This window comes from Dendrobates tinctorius, unplaced genomic scaffold, assembly GCF_039654945.1.
Source record: "Dendrobates tinctorius isolate UK_male_01 unplaced genomic scaffold, ASM3965494v1 ptg000004l, whole genome shotgun sequence".
NCBI classification, from domain to species: Eukaryota; Metazoa; Chordata; class Amphibia; order Anura; family Dendrobatidae; genus Dendrobates; species Dendrobates tinctorius.
In genome coordinates, this window is record NW_027361672.1 from 29245992 (window position 1) to 29259447 (window position 13456).

The window sequence follows — 13456 nt, forward strand, 5'->3', positions numbered from 1 at the left end:
AATTGGTGAGCAGCAATGACACCACCATCAGCACAATAATTCCACATCTGTGCCTACTTAAACAGTCATTGCTGACAATAAAAAATGAAGGTTTGAATGTGGAGAGAGGAAGAAATGAGACAGGAAGATACTACCCAGTCCAGCCTCATCTCTTCTGCTCAGCGCAGATTAGGCAACAATGAGGATGTGAAGGCTGAGGAAGAGGAGGACAGGAGCTGGCTGAGGAGGGGAATGAGGCGGAGATGGAGAGTAGCCATCATGGTGAAGACAGGGAAGTGTTGCCTGTAAGGACCTTGGCAAATATGGCAGGCTTTATGTACCACTGCCTTTCCCATGACCCTCGTATTATGCTCATCTTGTCCAAAAAAGAAAAAAAAGAGTACTGTTTTTTCACCCTGCTAGACCCACACTACAAGGAGAAACTTGCATCTCTCCTTCCTGAGGTGGAGACGTCCACTACAATGCTGCAATAGCAGAAGGCCATTGTGGAAAATATGTTTGAAAAATTCCCATCAGACAACACTAGCGGCAGAAGAAGGAGCAAGCTTCCTTGCCTAACCAAGGAGAGGCAAGGGAGACACAGCAGAGGCAGGGACACACTGTCAAAGGCCTGGGCCAATTTCATTACACCATCTCAGAGTTCAGGCCCTAATGACCGGGTATTTTTTACAAGGAGGGAAATGTTTTAAAAGATGGTCAAGCAAAACCTGGCCAATAAAACCAATTTCCTCCCGAATTCCTTTAGCTATTGAGTCTCAAAGCTGGTCTCCTTGTATGAGCTGTCCCTCTATGCCTTGGAGGTGTTGTGCTGCCCTATCATTAGTATTTTGTCTAAGCAGGTTTTCAATGCTGCTAGTCAAAACAGACAGTTGCCTGTCAACAGAAAGTACCAACAGGCTCACTATGATAACATTAACAAAGCTTGGATTAGTCCCAACTTTTCCACACCACCAGATGACAGTAGCACAGTGTTTTTAACCCTTTCGCAACACGTGCCGTACTAGTACGGAGCATATCGTGTCTCCCCCTTTGATGTGGGCTCCGGCGGTGTGCCGGAAAAGATGTGGGCTCATGTCAGCTGTTTTGAACAGATGTAAATACAGTGGTGTGAAAGTGTATACCCCCTTCCTGATCTTCTGTTTGCATGTTTGTCACACTTAAATGGTTAAGATCACCAAACACATTTAAATGTTAGACAAAGATAACACAAGTAAAAAAGTAAATGCAGTTTTTAAAGGTAAAAAGAAATCCAAACCTACAGGGCCCTGTGTAAAAAAGTGTTCGCCCCCTTAACCTAATAACTGGCTGAGAGGGGGAAAGTCAGCTAACCGTATATATGGCACTTGGTAGTGAAAGGAATCCATGCACAGAGCAGCCCTGGACCTGGGCGTTTCTAGAGACAGATATAGAAAGGAATGTAGAAAGGTAAAACTTCAAGTTTATTCAATACTTGTTAAAAAAAAGGACATGTTATCAACACAAGGGGAATCCCAGGGGGTGGAAGTAGTGGTTTTATTAACATTATTGCATGTTTTGCATGGAGTATGGCCGCAGCGGTAGAAACATTTGTGTGTCAGCCACATGTTCGATATCAACATGTTACTACTTACAATTAAACTGGGTGACAATATAACTTTTTTTTGTTACTAAGCATATGCCAGACTTCCTTATAATATTAGCAAGTTTGTCATCTTGCCAGAGGTCGGCGCTTATAGCAAGTCAGCAATTCTGCTACTTACAGGCAATCTGATCATCGCCTGTATGTACCAGAGCCGATCGCGTTATGGCAGCTTCTAGACACCCTCCCATGGAGACTACTAAAGCATGAAAAAATTAAAAAAAGTCTTTAAAAATATAGAAAGATAAAAATATAAAAGACACATATTTGGTATCGCTGTGTTCAGAATCACCCAATTAATATAAAAAAAAGGAACCCGATCGCTAAACGGCATAACGAAAAAAAGTAAAAAACGCCAGAATTACATTTTTCGTCACCGCAACAGGCGATCAAAAGATCATATCTCAACCAAATTGGTGTCTTTAAAAACATCAGCTCGACATGGAAAAATAAGCCCTCACCCAACCCGAGATCATGAAAAATGGAGATGGTACGAGTATCGGAAAATGGTGCCTTTTTTTTTTTACAAACTTTGGAATTTTTTTTCACCACTTAAGACACCAAACATGTCTAGGTTTTTTTTTTTTTTTTAATCTATGAACTCGTAATGACCTGGAGAATCATAATGGCAGGTCAGTTTTAGCATAAAGTGACCATAGTAAGAAAAGCAAAACAAAACAATTGCACTTTTTTTCCCAGTTTCACCGAATTTTTCTCCCGTTTTTCAGTACACGACATGTTAAAGCCAATGGGCGTTGTTTAAAAGTACAACTCATCCCACAAAAAAACAAGCCCTCACATGGCCACATTGACCGAAAAAAAAAGTTATGGCTCTGGGAAGAAGGGGAGCAAAAAACGAAAACGCAAAAATGAAAATACCTCCGATCTTGAAGGGGTTAAGGTATTATCCAAATAGTTATTTTTGTCATTGGACAGGTAAGTAAATGTGATATTGTAGTCATTAATGTTGACATATTTGGCAAATTTACTAGTTTCTGCTTCATTACCATTCCATACCATAATTAAGTTGTCTATGTAGCGCCCATAAAAAGTAATGTTTGAAAGGATTAAGATCGTTAAAAAATAAATTCCTCTTCCCAAACTGCTACAGTAATATTGGCCAAGGATGGGGAGCACTGTCCACCCTTACTGACTCCGTTTTTGATGAAAAAAGTGTCCATCAAAAGAAAAATAATTGACTTAATAATGAAACCGCAGAATAAATTCTAGGATCTCAATTTTATATGAACTGTATTCGTGAAGAAAATATGAAAGGTTGGAGAGAGTCACATGGTGGGTAATAGATGGGTCATTTTCGCATCCCTAATATATCCTGGCAGATGTACCACGAGAGGTTAGATGTTATGGTTCACCCATTCCCCAAGATTCTCACTCAGCAATCTGATCCCTGAAATAATGGGTCTAAAGGGGGATGGAAATACTCCCTTGTGGATTTTGAGTAATGCGTGATAAATAGGGATAACAGGTTGAATGTAAAGATAATTAAAAAAAAAAATTGGGTCAATGACATCCATACTCAATACTGTATTAAGAAATTATTTCAATTGTGCTAGAAATTCAGGGGTCGGATCGCTGGGGATTGGGCAATAGATGGACCTGTCATTAAGTATAGAGAACTTTTCCCTGTGATATAGTGAGGCATCCAGAATGACAACGCCTAACTCCTTGTCTGCAGCTCAAATACGCAATTCACTGTTAGGCATTGGGTTCCTGTAGCAGCACAGCAGGAATCCAGAGCCTCACATTCTGCGGTCTCCCATTCTCCATCAACCGCGGAGAAGATTGCTCAGCAGCCCCGTCGTTCCCGACGCTCTGCCCAGACCTGCTCTGTGTGTCTGGCTGTTGCTGGCACCTTTGGGCCAGCAATAGCAATGCAGGCTGCTCAGCAGCAAACCGCTCCAGAGGCTAAGTCCTTCCGTCGCTCCACTGAGCATGCTCACGAGACGATCTCCCATTGGAGATTGGGAGTCACATGCACAGGTCCTTCTCCAGATCTGATTGGTCCATCTCAGGTATCTGGAAGCTTCTGAAAGGTCCTGGCTATAAAAGGTTCGCATGGCCGCTCGGCCATGCGTTATTATAGACTCTAGTTTCTAACTGTGTGAATGATGATGGATGTATGGACTTGCAAATGACTCATTAAGATTCCGCTCCCTCTGATATTACATGTGTGGATAGGTAACTAGTGATAGAGTCAGCGCCAGTCAGTGGCAAGCTACAGGCCACAGTACGCATCATCCACAGTGCTAGCGTCCAACAGTGTGCCTGCTACCGGGCATTGTCGTATAGCGGCTGTCTGTCGCCGCGCTGCAGTCAGCAGCTCTTCTTGGCGTCCGCATGGTAGGTCTAGACGGACGCGGATTCTGTGTCTTGGGCCAAGTCCTGTGACCATATACCGTGCGTGCATTCCACTGAGTCCTGTGACATCAACAGGCTCGGCTTTTGTATTTTACGCCTCGGCGCCTCTGTGAAGGAATAGATTGCCCAGTGCACTCCGGGTGACGTTCAACCCGCGTGCGTTATACAGCCATATAGTGCATCTGCCATTATATAGCAGCAGTATAACATCTTCTGCACGGTGGACCCCGGGCGGCGAACGCACTTATTATTAATTATTATTTAGTGCGTTCCGCTGTCCCTAACATTATACTAGCGCCAGGGTCTGGCTAGTAATGGCAGACCAGCAGTAGCTACTGCAGTATATTCGGCAGCTGGAGGGCAGGTTGGCGGCTCTCGAGAGTCCCACCGCAGCTGCGAAGGTTACTGCGGCCGCTGCCCAGGCAGTCGCAGAGGCTGTCTCTCGTATGCCCACATCCATGCCTGCGCTGACAATATCCCGCCTCCCGTTGTCCGATAAGTTTTCTGGTGACAGCTCCACCTGTAGGGGTTTCGTGAGCCAGTGCTCTATCCAGCTCGAGTTACTGGCTGCTCGATTCCCTACAGAGCGGGCTAAGGTGGGGTTTATCGTCTACCTTCTGTCGGGCAGGGCGTTGGAATGGGCCACGCCACTGTGGGAGTGTGATGACCCCGTGGTTCTGAGCGCTGCTCAGTTTCTAAAGTCACTAAAGCATGTCTTTTTGGGGCCCCGGGTCACTCACGACACCTCTCTCCAGTTACTTGCATTAACACAGGGATCTCTGTCAGTCAGCCAGTACGCCGTCCGTTTCCGGACACTGGCCTCCGAGCTGGAGTGGCCTGATAAAACTCTCGTCCCTGTGTTCTGGAGAGGTTTGGCGGAGCATGTTAAGGATGCTCTATCCACCAGGGAGGTTCCTGTAAGTCTGGAAGAGTTGATTGCCATTTCCACCCGTATTGATCTCCGTTTTTCAGAGAGCGGGCTGGAGCGTGCTCAATCCAGATGGAAGGTTAGCTTGGCTCCCAACCTCTCTGAACCTCTTGAACCACCCATGCTGGAGAGTTTACCTCCAGAGCCCATGGAGGTGTCCCGCACCGGTCCCAAGGCGCATCCGGCACAAAACTCCACGCGCTGTTACCAGTGTCGACAGTCTGGTCACCTAACAGGTGTCCGCAGCGGTCGAAAAAACGATTGCTTCCAGTGGTAATTGGTGGGGGTCTATTTGCTATGGAGACCTTCTCCCCCAAACCGGCATTCCGAGGGATGTTAGATAGCGGTGCTTCCTCCTGGGAGGTAGAGGTCACAGTGGACTCCGGGGCAGAATGGAACTTTATGTCCTCGGCCTTCGCCCAACAGCACACAATCCCGTTGGTGCCACTTCCTCACCCCGTGCCCATCAGGGTGGTCAACAGTTCGACCTTATCATCCCAGATTACCCACCAGACAGCACCCCTTAAGCTCTCAATTCCACCATCTCACCATGAGACGCTGTCCCTGCTCATTATGCCAGAGGGCATCGACCAGGAGTTCCCTGGCTCCATTGCCATTCCCCTCATATAGAGTGGTCCTCGGGGAGAATACTGGGATGGAGCAAGGGCTGTGTGGGAAGGTGCATGGGGGGCAGCGTCCAAGTAGCCTCTGTGGAGATGCCAGCGGATCTTTCTGCGCCCCCACTGAGAATCTGAGGACCGTGGCTCCGGTCGCCCTCAAGTCAGTGCCGCCGGGCAAGACCTTTGTCCCTCCTCACCTGCGGCCCAAGGTTCTCGCGTGGGCACACGCATCCAGGGTGGGTGGTCACTTTGGCTCAAGCGGACCACAGAACTCCTGGCAAGGTCTTATTGGTGGCCGCACAGGGCTCGGGACACTAAAGAATACATTCAGGCATGCGCCTCTTGTGCTCGGAACAGGTCCTCTAAGCAGAGGCCGGCTGGGTTACTGTATCCCTTGCCGGTGGCAGAGCAGGCAATGGAAGTTCGCAACATTTTGGATCGCGCCCAGCATGCCATCCTAGCCTCTAAGGAGAGAATGAAGGCGGCCGCCGACACACATCGGCGCCCTGCTCCAACTTTTGCCCCTGGCGACTTAGTGTGGCTCTCTGCCCGAAATGTCAGGCTGCGGGTCAAGTCCACCAAGTTCGTGCCGCGATACATTGGTCCCTTCAAAATCCTCGAGCGGATCAGCTCAGTGGTCTATTGTCTGGCTCATCCACCACACTTGGCCATCTCTGACGCCTTCCACGTGTCCCTTCTCAAACCTGTTCACATGTCCCGTTTTCCGAGTCATCTGCCGGGACATCAGACTTGTCTTCGGGCGAGTCTGAGGTCAATGCCATTGTGGGACACAGGGTGGTACGTGGCAAAAAACTTTATTTGGTGGATATGAAGGCTCAGGGGGGAGGAGGGTAATGTTAGGCACTGGGTTCCTGCAGCAGCATAGCAGGAATCCAGAGCCTCACATAAAATTGGGTCAATGGCATCCATACTCAATACTGTATTAAGAAATTATTTCAATTCTGCTAGAAATTCAGGGGTCGGATCGCTGGGGATTGGGCAATAGATGGACCTGTCATTAAGTATAGAGAAATTTTCCCTGTGATATAGTGAGGCATCCAGAATGACAACGCCTAACTCCTTGTCTGCAGCTCAAATACGCAATTCACTGTTAGGCATGGGGTTCCTGTAGCGGCACAGCAGGAATCCAGAGCCTCACATTCTGCGGTCTCCCATTCTCCATCAACCGCAGAGGAGCTTGCTCAGCAGCTCCATCGTTCCCAACGCTCTGCCCAGACCTGCTCTGTGGGTCTGGCTGTTGCTGTCACTTTTGGGCCAGCAATAGCAATGCAGGCTGCTCAGCAGCAAACTGCTCCAGAGGCTGTCCTTCCATCGCTCCACTGACTCCCATTGGAGATCGGGAGTCACATGCACAGGTCCTTCTCCAGATCTGATTGGTCCATCTCAGGGATCTGGAAGCTTCCGGAAGGTCCTGGCTATAAAAGGTTTGCATGGCCGCTCGACCATGCGCTAGTATAGACTCTAGTTGCTGTGTGAATGATGATGAATGTATGGACTTGCAAATGACTCATTAAGATTCCCCTCCCTCTGATATTACGTGTGTGGATAGGGAACTAGTGATAGAGTCAGTGCCAGTCAGTGGCAAGCTACAGGCCACAGTACGCATCCTCCACAGTGCTAGCGTCCAACAGTGTGCCTGCTACTGGGCATTGTCGTATAGCGGCAGTGTCTGTTGCCACGCTGCAGTCAGCAGCTCTTCTTGGTGTCTGCGGTTGCAACGGCGAACGCACAGTAGGTCTAGATGGACGCGGATTCTGTCTTGCGCCAAGTCCTGTGACTATATACCGTGCGTGCATTCCACCGAGTCCTGTGATGTCAACAGGCTCGGCCTTTGTACTTTACACCTCGGCGCCTCTGTGAAGGAAGAGATCGCCCAGCGCACTCTGGGTGACGTTCAACCGCGTGCGTTATACCGCCATATAGCGCGTCTGCCATTATGTAGCAGCAGTATAACATCTTCTGCACAGTGGACCCCGGGCGCCGAGCGCAATTATTATTTATTATTTAGTGCGTTCCGCTGTCCCTAACAATTCACAATTGTCAAATAATTCTTGTAAAGCTGATTTTTCTTCCTTAGTCAAAATTGTATTCTTGCTTGTCCAGGAGAATCAGTTCTTTTTCAATACATTCTTGGAAGGAGTCAAGGATGAAAGGTCTGGATTGGACAGGATAAAATGCTGGATTAGACATATGAAATAATTAGCTGAGACTACTGTCTTTTAGTAACTGATTCCGCTTCCAGATCTCTCAGGGCAGTTGGATAACTGGTTGGGGCACACTTTGCAGAAACAACTGCAATCAAGTGTTTGTAAATGACTTATTGCCAGTTATCGCAAAGTTCTAGAGGAATTTTGGCTCAATCATCTTTGCAAAATTGTAATTTAGCCAAATTGGAGGGTTTCCGAGCATGAACCGCTTTTTTAAGGTCATGCCACATCATCTCAATCAGATTAAGGGCAGGACTTTGCCTAGGCAATGCCAAAATCTTAATTTTGTTTTTCTTAAGCAATTCAGAGGTGGAATTGCTGGTATGTTTTGGATCATTGTCCAGCTGATAACCCAATTATGCTTCAACTTACGGTCACACATGGCCAGACATTCTAGGTCAGGATTTTTTGGTAGATAGCACAATTCATGGTTCCATTTACTACAGTAAGTCTTCCAGGTGCTGATGCAGCAAATCCACAACAGATCATCACACTACCACCCCCATATTTTACTGTTGGGATTATTTTTTTTCCCTGAAATGCAGGGTTACAGCTACACCAGATGTAATGGGACATACAACTTCCAAAAAGACCAGCCTTTTGTCAGTCCAATTCTCTCAAAAGTCTTGGGGGGCTCATCAAGATGTTTTCTGGCAAAACTAAGATGAGCATTTATGTTCTTATTGATCAGTAGTGGTTTTAGTCTTGGAACTCTGCCATGTAGGCCATTTTTGACCAGTCTCTTCCTTATGGTGGTCATGAACACCAACCATAACCGAGGCCTGCAGTTCTTTGGATGTTGTTGTGAGGTTTTTGGTGACCTCTTGAAGAGTCCTCGATGTGCTCTTGGGGTCATTTTGGTTGGCTGGCAACTGTCCTGTTTTCAAAATTTGTGGATAAAGGCTCTCATTGTGGTTCGCTGGAGTCCCAAAGATATAGAAATTACTTCATAACGTTTTCAAGACTGATAGACCTCAATTACGTTCTCATTTGTTCAAGAATTTCTTTGGCTTGTGGCATGATATCTAGCTTTTGGTTTACTTCACTATGTCAGGCAGGTCCTCTTTAAGGCTTTTCTTGAATCAAAACAGGTGTGGCAGAAATCAAGCCTGGATGTGACTAGGGAATTTGAATACAGTTTTCCAAAGATGTGAAAAATCACAGTGTATTTGTGTTTTGGAGAGAAAAGGGGAGTACTTTTTCACACAAAGTCTTGTGGGTTTGGATCTCCCTTTTCTAATATAAAGACCTGCTTTTAAAAACTGCATTTTGTGTTCTTTGTCTAAAGGTTTTTGAGCTCATAGATGTTTTCAATAGCAAAAGCAGATTAGAAAAACGCCGCACAAACTGACATTCATTTGCTAGGATGCCCAGAGACACTGCATTTTACTGCAAAAAATGCATCCACAAAAACGCTGTGAATCATGGCCGTAGCCAGCGAGGGGCAGGTGCCCCCCCCCCTAAAAGCAGGGGCACGCACCTATCAAAACTCGCTTTTATGCTGCAGTGCTCCCGTCCTGCACCGGCTCCAGACTGCAGGGGGCAATCTCCCCTCCTCTGTCCTGTCTTCTGCAGTCTTCACCAGAGAGAGGAGGGGGAGGGGTGCCTGCCCTGCCCAGGATCCGATTCCTGGGCACCGGGCTGGAGAAAGTGAGAAAGTTGTGCACACGCTGTAGCTGGCAATAAGCTAGTCTGCAAGAGGGACATGCTGGAAATCTGATTGGAAAAGTGAGGAAATTGGTTATTGCCACCAGAACCCCTAAAATTGATTCCATCTTGAAGAGACGTGCTGGGAAAGGGGCAATTGTCGATGAAGACACTTGGTGGGGCAGTACTTATTTAATGATTGAGCGATTGCTTGAACTAAAACCGTTTTTTATAGATATGGCAAACCCTCAGGTAACCCTAAGTGAAGGTCAATGGACACAGGTGGCTGAATTGAAGGAATTGCTTAATCACCCATTTACCGTGACTAAAAAAATTACAAGCTGAGGATTTAACTCCTGGCATTTTCATAAGGGAGTGGAAGAACTTGCTATTTTGCCTGTCCCAAAGAGGAGGTTTAATCACAGATGGCATTTCTGTTTCAATGAAACGGAGAGCGCCACAGCTATTGGAAAATAAAATTTTTCTCAGCTGTTTATGTGGACCCAAGTCATCATATACTGCTTGATGATTAACTGCTTACTAAAGGAAAAGATGCTCTGACTGAGGTAGCAGTTAGGATGAGTGGCCTACAGGAGGCCTGCCAGGCACAAGAAGACTTGGGTCCTGACAGTGCTGCTGCTGCCATTTCTTCATCCTCATCAGATGAGGAGTTTGACTTTGACAAGTATTTGGATGACATGGAGCAGGCAAAGCGTTGCCGCAAGGAAAAAGTTTTCACTCTGTCTCCTATGGCAAGCAGATTGACCCTATTTCAGCAAAATGTTTCACTTGCTCTCAAAGAAATAGAAAAATTCAACCGTTCATCAAAACTGACACTGCATGATGCAATTCCTTTATACCCGGAAATTGTTAGAGATGTTGCCCATGTGGTTACGGCTTTGCCTCCAACCCAAGTTAGTGTAGAGAGGTTGTTCTCTAGCCTTGAAATATATACAGTCATGGCCAAAAGTATTGACACCCCTGCAATTGTGTCAGATAATATTCAGTTTCTTCCTGAAAATGATTGCAAACACAAATTCTTTGGTATTATTATCTTCATTTAATTTGTCTTAAATGAAAAAACACAAAAGAGAATGAAGCAAAAAGCAAAACATTGATCATTTCACACAAAACTTCAAAAATGGGCTGGACAAAAGTATTGGCACCCTCAGCCTAATACTTGGTTGCACAACCTTTAGCCAAAATAACTGCGACCAACTGCTTCCGGTAACCATCAATAAGTTTCTTACAATGCTCTGCTGGAATTTTAGACCATTCTTCTTTGGCAAACTACTCCAGGTCCCTGATATTTGAAGGGTGCCTTCTCCAAACTGCCATTTTTAGATCTCTCCACAGGTGTTCTATGGGATTCAGGTCTGGACTCATTGCTGGCCACCTTAGAAGTCTCCAGTGCTTTCTCTCAAACCATTTTCTAGTGCTTTTTGAAGTGTTTTGGGTTATTGTCCTGCTGGAAGACCCATGACCTCTGAGGTAGACCCAGCTTTCTCACACTGGGCCCTATATTATGCTGCAAAATTTGTTGGTAGTCTTCTGACTTCATAATGCCAAGCACACGGTCAAGCAGTCCAGTGCCAGAGGCAGCAAAGCAACCCCAAAACATCAGGGAACCTCCGCCATGTTTGACTGTAGGGACCGTGTACTTTTCTTTGAATGCCTCTTTTTTCTCCTGTAAACTCTATGTTGATGCTTTTGCCCTAAAAGCTCTACTTTTGTCTCATCTGACCAGAGAACATTCTTCCAAAATGTTTTAGGCTTTTTCAGGTAAGTTTTGGCCAACTCCAGCCTGGCTTTTTTATGTCTCGGGGTAAGAAGTGGAGTCTTCCTGGGTCTCCTACCATACAGTCCCTTTTCATTCAGATGCCGACGGATAGTACGGGTTGACACCGTTGTACCATTGGACTGCAGGGCAGCTTGAACTTGTTTGGATGTTAGTGGAGGTTCTTTATCCAACATCCGCACAATCTTGCATTGAAATCTCTTGTCAATTTTTCTTTTCCGGCCACATCTAGAGAGGTTAGCCACAGTGCCATGGGCTTTAAACTTCTTGATGACACTGCGCACGGTAGACACAGGAACATTCAGGTCTTTGGAGATGGACTTGTAGCCTTGAGATTGCTCATGCTTCCTCACAATTTGGTTTCTCAAGTCCTCAGACAGTTCTTTGGTCTTCTTTCTTTTCTCCATGCTCAATGTGGTACACACAAGGACACAGGACAGAGGTTGAGTCAACTTTAATCCATGTCAACTGGCTGCAAGTGTGATTTAGTTATTGCCAACACCTGTTAGGTGCCACAGGTAAGTTATAGGTGCTGTTAATTACACAAATTAGAGAAGCATCACATGATTTTTCGAACAGTGCCAATACTTTTGTCCACCCTCTTTGTTATGTTTGGTGTGGAATTATATCCAATTTGGCTTTAGGACAAATTCTTTTTGTGTTTTTTCATTTAAGACAAAGTAAATGAAGATAATAATACCAAAGAATTTGTGTTTGCAATCATTTTAAGGAAGAAACTGAGTATTATCTGACAGAATTGCAAGGGTGTCAATACTTTTGGCCATGACTGTATATCTCCATCGATATTACATAGTGTATTACATATTTACAATTTATTACAGTTTTGTGTTCTAAAGTTGTATTCCAATAAATATGTTCTAAAGATCTTGATTACACTGGGGAACAATTTGAAAAACATTTTCTGTTGAGTTAGGTTTTTGAGCTGATTTATACTAAAATTGGCATGCTGATTCCAAAAATGTAGTCAGTTTTTTTCTATCACGTCGTTTTTCCTCCTCAAGTTACATGCCATAGAAGCACAATTGCACTGATTTCTGTAATAAGACTTGTTATCGGAGTACAATTCGACTCATATAGAGCTACGCGGCAACTTGTAAGAGTAGTCACAACTGAGACAGTGTGGTGAGAGGTGTGTACAGCTCCCAATACGTCATAATTATCAATATCTTTACACAAAAAATGTATCATAGTAGGAATAAATAGGATTTGTGATAGCTTTTCTCTTTACATTGGGCGCTTAGTTGTAAATTATATCTTTTATGATTTTTTTCTTTGTTAGTTTTCAAAGCTTGTAACTTTCCATCTCAGTGTTTATTTACTTATGTACATATTTCCTTTGTTTCAGATCATGTCTGCTCCTTCTTCCTCTCATCGTAAATGCCTAAACAACCCTGACTCCTTCTGCTATATTTGTGGTGTTTTCACCATTCCAGTTCAAAGGGCAAACATCAGTGCATTTGTCAAACAAGCATATTTTGCATATTTTAAAGTAAAACTCGGTGATCAAGATAAGCCATGGGCCCCTCACATAGTGTGCAAGCAGTGTGTCGAGAGTTTACGGATGTGGACCAAAGGAACACATGAAAAGTTGGCATTTGGTATCCCCATGGTGTGGAGAGAGCAAAAAAGTCATTCCACAGACTGTTACTTCTGTTTAGTGAAAACATCAGGATTTAACAGGAAAAATAAAAGTAAAATAGAATATCCAAATCTACCGTCAGCTATCAGACCAATGCCTCATTCAGCTGAAATTCCAGTGCCAGTTTTCAAACAGCTACCATCTCTAGAAGTTCTGAGTGATGTTGACGAACAGTGACAGCAATGATGCAGAATTTGAAAGTCACAAGGATTCAGTTCGTAAGGGATTTGATCAGCACGAGTTAAATGATTTAGCACGTGAATTGGGCTTATCAAAAAAACTTCAGAATTACTAGCATCAAGGCTGAATGAGAAACAGTTACTTGAACAAGGAGCGAAGGTATCATACTTTCGTACTAGAGAAAGTACATTTTTGCAGTACTTCCGATTTGACAGCGGTTTTGTGTTTTGCCATAATATTCCTGGTTTACTACAAGAATTAGGGCTTTCAATGTACAATCCAAATGAATGGCGACTGTTTATTGATAGCTCAAAGCGGAGTCTTAAGTGTGTCTTTATACACAATGGCAATTTATTTGGTGCAGTCCCTATTGGGCATTGTCTCTCTTCGTGAAGAAC